The sequence below is a fragment of the Schistocerca americana genome, chromosome 7 (assembly GCF_021461395.2).
Source record: "Schistocerca americana isolate TAMUIC-IGC-003095 chromosome 7, iqSchAmer2.1, whole genome shotgun sequence".
Taxonomy (NCBI): Eukaryota; Metazoa; Arthropoda; class Insecta; order Orthoptera; family Acrididae; genus Schistocerca; species Schistocerca americana.
In genome coordinates this window covers 80387792-80395076 of record NC_060125.1, presented here as the reverse complement: position 1 = coordinate 80395076, position 7285 = coordinate 80387792, and the positions used below count along the sequence as shown (strand labels likewise).

Genomic DNA, 7285 nt, shown 5'->3' with positions numbered 1-7285 from the left:
AGTAGCTTGCACCACAGGAAGCACAACGACGTGTTGTCTTCATTCTCCATTTTCTCGCAAGGGTTGATGTTGACAACGGCTGGCCCTGGACCATCCTATCGACAGACGACCCTCATTCCCCTCTGATGATTGAGTTGAACACATATAATTGCCGAGTGTGGGGATCTTCACTTCCAGTCGCTGTGCATGAAGTTCCTCTGTATGGTGAACGTGTCAGCCTATGGTGTGGCTTCACGGCTGTGATCAGTGTTGGCACATTCTTTTTTGAACGGGTTGGCCCTCAAGGACCAGTGTGACTGGCCAGCGTTACTGCTGTATGCTTCGCCAGCATGTCATACCCGCCTTGAACTCAACAGTTTTCGTGCAAGATGGGACCCCACTGCACGTTGATCGTGAAGTTCATCTGGTTCCCCGAAACACATTTGAAAACGATCGAATTATCAGCCGATTGTTTCCAATTGCTTAGCCAGCACGATCAGCAGGTCTCACACCCTGTCATGTCTGGTTGTGGGACCACCTGAAGTGCAGCGTTTACCAGAGGAACAGTCCCACATGTGCTGATATGAAGAGTAGCATATCAAAAGCTGTAGCCAGCGTACCTGCGGACATGCTTTGTTCCGCTGCGCAGAATGCAATCCAGCGCTTTCAGACTGTTCTGGAAATTGGTGGGCGCCATATTGAGTCCATTTTGTAGCAGTAATGGTACTGGTATGTAATGGTATCATGTAAATAGTAGCACACTGAAAGTGTTTCAGTTGAATTGATTCTGCATTATTTCTCTTCTCCATGTCCTTGATCTTAAAGCTACCAAGTTTGGTCCTTTGTGTTAGAATGTGTTAAATAGGGAAAGTTTAATGATAACCAGCCGGTACTTTCAACGACAAAGACAGTCCCTGCACCAGTCGCTGAGCAATTTTCAGCGATATTTCCTGCTTTTCGCCACAATTATATGTCCTTACAATGTCCTTCTAGCCAACAGCATCAGCAGCGAAAACAACGTGACGTAGCTTACGGCATTATCCACTAGATAATTTATGTACGAGGTGATTCCATGATGAGGTTACAAACGTTCAGGGATGATGCTTCAAATGGTTCAAATAGCTCTGAGCACTATGAGACTTAACATCTGAGGTTATCAGTCCCCTATATCTTAGAACTACTTAAACCTAACTATCCTAAGGACATCTCACACATCCATGCCCGGGGCAGGATTCGAACCTGAAACCATAGCGGTCGCGCGGTTCCAGACTGAAGCGCCTAGAACCGTTCGGCCACAGCGGCCGGCAGGGTGATGGAGCAGGATAAATGTAACCATTAGAGGTAACCCTGGTCCGGAAACGACTCTGGTGAAAGTTATAAATTAAACCATCCTTATACCTCTGATAGCACCCCTATTATACTGCAAGCTCTGTGCATTCCATATTTTGGAAGGGGTTATATGGACCGAAACAGGGAAAAGAGTCTACTAAACATTGGCTATAAAGCGCATAACTCACGAACTATGGTCACTTTTCAGTTGAAGGCACGTGTTTTAAAGTGGTGGGTATGAGCAAGTACTCTTAGCTATTAAATTATGTTTCTTAGTGCCCATATTTGTTATAATTTTTTTTTGTCCATACAACTAGCTCTGAAAGTTGTCTACCGTGCAATCTTAGCATCAACAGTTCCCGTACATGTATTCCACTGTCAGAGGAATCAGGACGATTTTCGCTTATAAATTTCTGCCTCGATGGTTTTCTGAACAGGGTCCCTTACCAGAAATGGATACATTTACCTTTCTCCATCATCCATAAAGATTTAAGAACTCATCCTCTATACTTTAAATAATATTCGTCATTCATTGGGATACCCTCAAAGTTACTTTTACATCTGTCGGTTTCGTTCCATTAGGAACGACCTGTTGAATTCTATTTGCTCGTAGTTTGCTCACTGATCATCTGTACAGTGCTAAAATGCCTTTATTTCGGAGGTCAAGAATAACATAGCAATTCTTTATTCAGCTGCGTAAATGAAGTTGGTCACCTTCGCTCAAATTAGTACTAAACATTTCAACACTGACATCTGTAAATAGCTAGGTCGCCAGTCGCACTATACATTCTTGCCACAGTCAGGCAAGGATAATTCACTAACAGTGACTCATCAAGTCCATTTTACGGTTCATATCGCAAGACCCAGAATCCGTTCAAAGGACCGGCGAATTACTGGGATTGCAACGCTGGAAAATGCACAACACTAAATCGACTTCAATAAAGAACTCTTCGTTTACTGACATCTCCAACACACAAATATAACTGAACAAATTGAAATCGAATGACAACACAAACTAACTGAGAATCCCTGAAGGAAAGTAAATAATAAGGAAACATCAGTATAAATTATGGGTGTTGCTCTTTTATTAGACTTCAATTCAAAGTTGCGCTATAACATTAATTCCCAGCAACTGCTGACGCCAAATCTTAGCTCAAGTAGTTACTAACACTCTCCTCAGTCTCAGTAATACGCTTAGTAACCCTTAGCTTCTCTCTTAAGCTAGTCACAGTAACAGAAAATTATTTGTTCTTCAGTTTTTTACAAAAGACAGTTTTTTCGTTCCACCCGTAAACTAACTACGGTGCGCTCCCTTCAGTATGTTGCTAATTCTTCAAAATTATCTATGGTATCATGCAGCACACAACATTGTTAATGCGGTCGCCTCACGTTGGGATCCAAAATGTAATATTTCCTTCAAAATTCTCATCTCTGGCACGAAATGACATGCAGATTTCTAATGAGATCGCCCCACCCAGGGAGCTAATAATCAAATGACACGTTATAATGTAGTTAACTCAAAGGGCAAAACGTTATGAGTTTGTGGGATTGATGTAGAAATGGAACAGATTACTTGGACTGTTAAAACATGAAATAACAGCGTTTACTGCAGTACCTTTTGTGGGATCCTATCCACTCGCATAATGTAGGGTGCCTAGGAAGTTGCTTGCTCGTATAGCTAGAAAACAATTGAGGCAATCATATTAATGGAGTTTATTACAATATGTATATGTAACTTCACATAAAGTGTAAGACATTTTTTGGAAATACACACATAAAAAAAATTGCATCACCCCGATTTCCACAACTTCTGAAGATAGGCGTTGACTATGGATATTTTATGACGGACACAGCCACTTTGACTGTTCAGAGATGAAACTAAACCCGCCAAATGATGTAAACAACCATGCATGAGCAGCGCCTATTAGACGGAGGGAGTCCGACAGCCGATCAGTTCCAGACATTCCACCAGGAAGGAGGTACACTGCTCGTTTGTCTGTAGTTCAACCATGCGTAAACGGTCAATACCGCAGTTCGATCGCTTTCGCATTGTTGCTTTGTGCCAGGAAGGGCTCTCAACAAGGAAAGTGTCCAGTCGTGTCAAAGTGAACCAAAGCGATGTTGTTCGGACATGGAGGAGATACAGATGGGCAACAAATGTCGATGACATGTCTTGCTCAGGCCACCCAAGGGCTACTACTGCAGTGGATGACCGTTACCCACGGATTATTGCTCGGAGAAACACTGACAGAAACGCCACCATGTTGAATAATGCTTTTTGTGCAGCCACAGGACGTCGTGTTACGGCTCAAACTGTGCGCACGAGGCTGCATGATGCGCAACTTCACACCCGACGTCCGATGACGAGGTACGTCTTTGCAACCACGGCACTATCAGCGGTGTACAGGTGGGCCCAACAACTTGCCGAATGGACCGCTCAGGATTCGCATGCCGTTCTCTTCACCGACGATTGTCGCATATACCTTCAACCAGACGATCGTCGGAGACATGCATGGAGGCAATCCATTGAAGCTGAGTTAGACACACTGTGAAGGGGGTGCAGCAAGGTGGAGGTTCCCTGCTGTTTTTGGGTGGCATTATGTGGGGCCGACGTACGCCGCTCGTGGTCATGGAAGGCGCCGTAACGGCTGTACGATACGTGAATGCCATACTCCGACCGGTAGTGCAACCATATCGGCAGCATATTGGTGAGGAATTCGTCTTCATGGATAATTCTCGCCCCCATCGTGCACATCTTGTGAATGAATTCCTTCAAGATGACGACATCGCTCGATTAGAGTGGCGAGCATGCTCTCCAGACATCAAACCTATGCCTGGCATAGATTGAAAAGGACTGTTTATTGATGACGTGACCCACCAACCACTCTGAGGAATCTACGGCGAATCGCCGTTGAGGAGTGTGACAATCTAGACCAACAGGGCCTTGATGACCTTGTGGATAGTATGCTACGACGAATACAGGAATGCATCAATGCAAGAGAACGTGCCACTGGGTATTAGAGGTACCGGTGTGTACAGCAATCTGGACCACCACCACCTCTGAATGTCTCGCTGTATGGTGGTACAACAAGCAATGTGTGGTTTTCATCAGCAATAGAAAGGGCGGAAATGATGACCATGTTGATCTCTGTTGCAGTTTTCCTCACAGGTCCCGGAACTTTCGGAACCGAGGTGTTGCAAACTTTTTTTTAATGTGTCTACAAATTCCATGCAAGCAAATCACACAAGTTCGTAAGTCATTGCAATAGAGTTTGTATCACAGCTCGTCTTCTAGTGCGGTTCTTAAAGTGTGGCCGAGGCTAGCTGGAGTGGCGCCTATATTGTCTTTGGATAGAGGCCGCTCCTATTTTGGTGCGGTCTTGGTCAGCGGGCTATTGACTGACATCGTCTCACAGCCTTATCTGCTGTTACGTTTCGCGCCGACGTGCCGGCGTTTGATGTTACACCGGAACACCTTTTACACAGAAAAAAATTGAAGATCTCACGGGCAATTTGACTCGGCGCGGACGCGACACAGTTGTGAAGCAGGCAGGAGAGGGGAGTGAATGCACCCTCTCACCACTCATGGTAGTCGTTTATAGTGTGGTGATGACGCCAGCAGCCATTATGTCAGTACGTCGCGTCGCCTGCGGAGATGCGCGGTGGTAAGTGGGCAGCTCTAACCAGTGTTTTGCGGCGTTACGGCGAAGCCCCGGAGCTGTGTTCACGTTGAAAGGTCGCCAGAGGTTTCGCAGCCGAAGCAACGTTATCACGGTGCCGGAAGGTGGGTGTTAGGCAAGGAAACGGCGATGCCCAATTGCGTGCATAATTCCCAAGCTCTGTACAGTAAGCAGTCATTCAGTTAACATCTAACAGGTAAAGAATGTCAAAAGTGGCGATGAACATTCGGGGGGAAGTGGGGTTCAAACTCAACGTCAGCAAGCTCTGTGGGCGATGGATGGAAAAGCTCCCGTGTCCTCTCTCGTCCACGACTCACCGATTGTTCTTTTCACTTATCATCTGCCTGCTTAGCTCACAGACTCCTCCAACTTTTCCATATCTCGAGATTGTCAGTAGATCACTAAATTCACAATTGCGCCCAGTGACTTATCGCCATTTCGTAACCAAGCCTCCCAGCAGCAGAGTGGAGATTGTATACGAGTATCTTTCGTGGGCTGGTGTGTGACTCAGTAAGTGGGGAACATCTAATATGTTCACTGTCGACACTGTTCCCAGCTTTGGTAGCACATTGTACCGACGTTTTCCTGAATTACTTAGTTGCTGTGAAAGCAGCCACACAACACTTGCTTGTAACGTCAGTCCCTGCATGAAGCCTGGAAAGTCTGATGTTCGTGCTTTGTCTAAGAATACGCTGGCCTTCGTGATTGATAAGAAATCTGCTTACTGTCCAGCAAACATTCGCTTGAGCAGGCTGACTCCTTCCACAGTTTCATACCCCCTCCCTGTGCGAGTTCTTATCGCTATGTGTGTTCTGTTCCGCCTCAGAGCCTGCAGAGGTCTCTCTGTTATCAGCACGTTCCTCGCTTTTTTTAAGGCAGGCGGAAACGGCTGCTACTAGGAAGGAGTTTCACACGCTTCCAGTATGCATTCTTGACGCCTTTGTTCCTATGATTTATCTCGGTGCCTGCAGGGGTCCACGAATAACGTTTCTCATTCTCCGCCAGGCGCTTCGCAAGGTGCGTCCATTCTTCAACGAGCTGAGGGCAGCCGCCGGCCTACCTTCTGCGTGTGTGCAGAATACATCTCTGGCGCTCCCAGTATGTGGTCTGACGTTCCCCTCGTCTTAGGCTGCGGTCAAAGTGGCTCCGATATGCGTGGATTCCACTGACGACCGACACCGGCCGGAGACGGCCGATTTTTACAAATCAGTACGCCACTACGTGCGCGGTTACAATGTAGCCGATCCCATTTCCCGAACAGACAGACTTCCGACGACAATCGGTGAAATTCAAATCAGTTTGCTTTCTTCCGTCAAATCGACCGTCATTCTCGCACACGAAATATGGAACGTGAGAAACTGATAAGTTTAGTCTAAGAAAGTGTGAGTTTGTAGCACCTGGTGGATAAAAATATCATAATCGGGTTATAGTTCGGTATCTGTGGACTGAAATCGCAGGTTTTTTCGTAACCTCAAATAGGCTAACACTTTATTGGAAATTTTAGACATAGATTATGACCTCAAAAATTAATTTGTTCAAGTGAAGAGGATGGCTTATCTTATATGCTAATAGCTACTGTACTGGATCTTTTTGTGGTCGGTCGTCATTGTCTGCAAATTATTTTTACTTGTTACTGTCGTTTTATGCCGGTAGGGTGGTGATACTGTTAATGGCTCAAATGGCTCTGAGCACTATGCGACTTAACTTCTGAGGTCATCAGTCGCCTAGAACTAATTAAACCTAACTAACCTAAGGACATCACACACATCCATGCCCGAGGCAGGATTCGAACCTGCGACCGTAGCGATCACGCGGTTCCAGACTGAAGCGCCTTTAACCGCACGGCCACACCGCCCGGCTACTGTTAATATGAAGTGGTTTGCAACTGTGGTGTACCCCATGTATTTCCACATTTAAGTACTTTAGGTTATCAGAGTACCTTATGCTACAGTTTGCCAACGGCCTTACCACAGTGGTAACGCCGGTTCCCGTCAGATCACCGAAGTTAAGCACTGTCCGGCGGGGCTAGTACTTGGATAGGTGACCATCAGGCCTGCCGAGCGCTGTTGGCAAGCTGGGTGCAGTCAGTCCTTGTGAGGCAAACTAAGGAGCTGCTTGATTGAGAAGTAGCGGCTCCGGTCTCGGAAACTGACATACGGCCGGGAGAGCGGTGTACTCACCACATATCCGCATCCAGTGACGCCTGTGGACTGAGAATGACGCGTCGGTACCGTTGAGCTCTAATGGCCTGTTCGGGAGGAGGGTGGTTTAGTTTTAGTTTATGCTACACTTTATGC

General features: G+C 46.2%; 1 pseudogene; it reads left to right on the top strand.

Moving 5' to 3' along the window:
* The first annotated feature begins 6942 nt into the window (after positions 1–6942).
* Positions 6943–7060, top strand: LOC124623418 (annotated as a pseudogene).
* Positions 7061–7285: the final 225 nt, after the last annotated feature.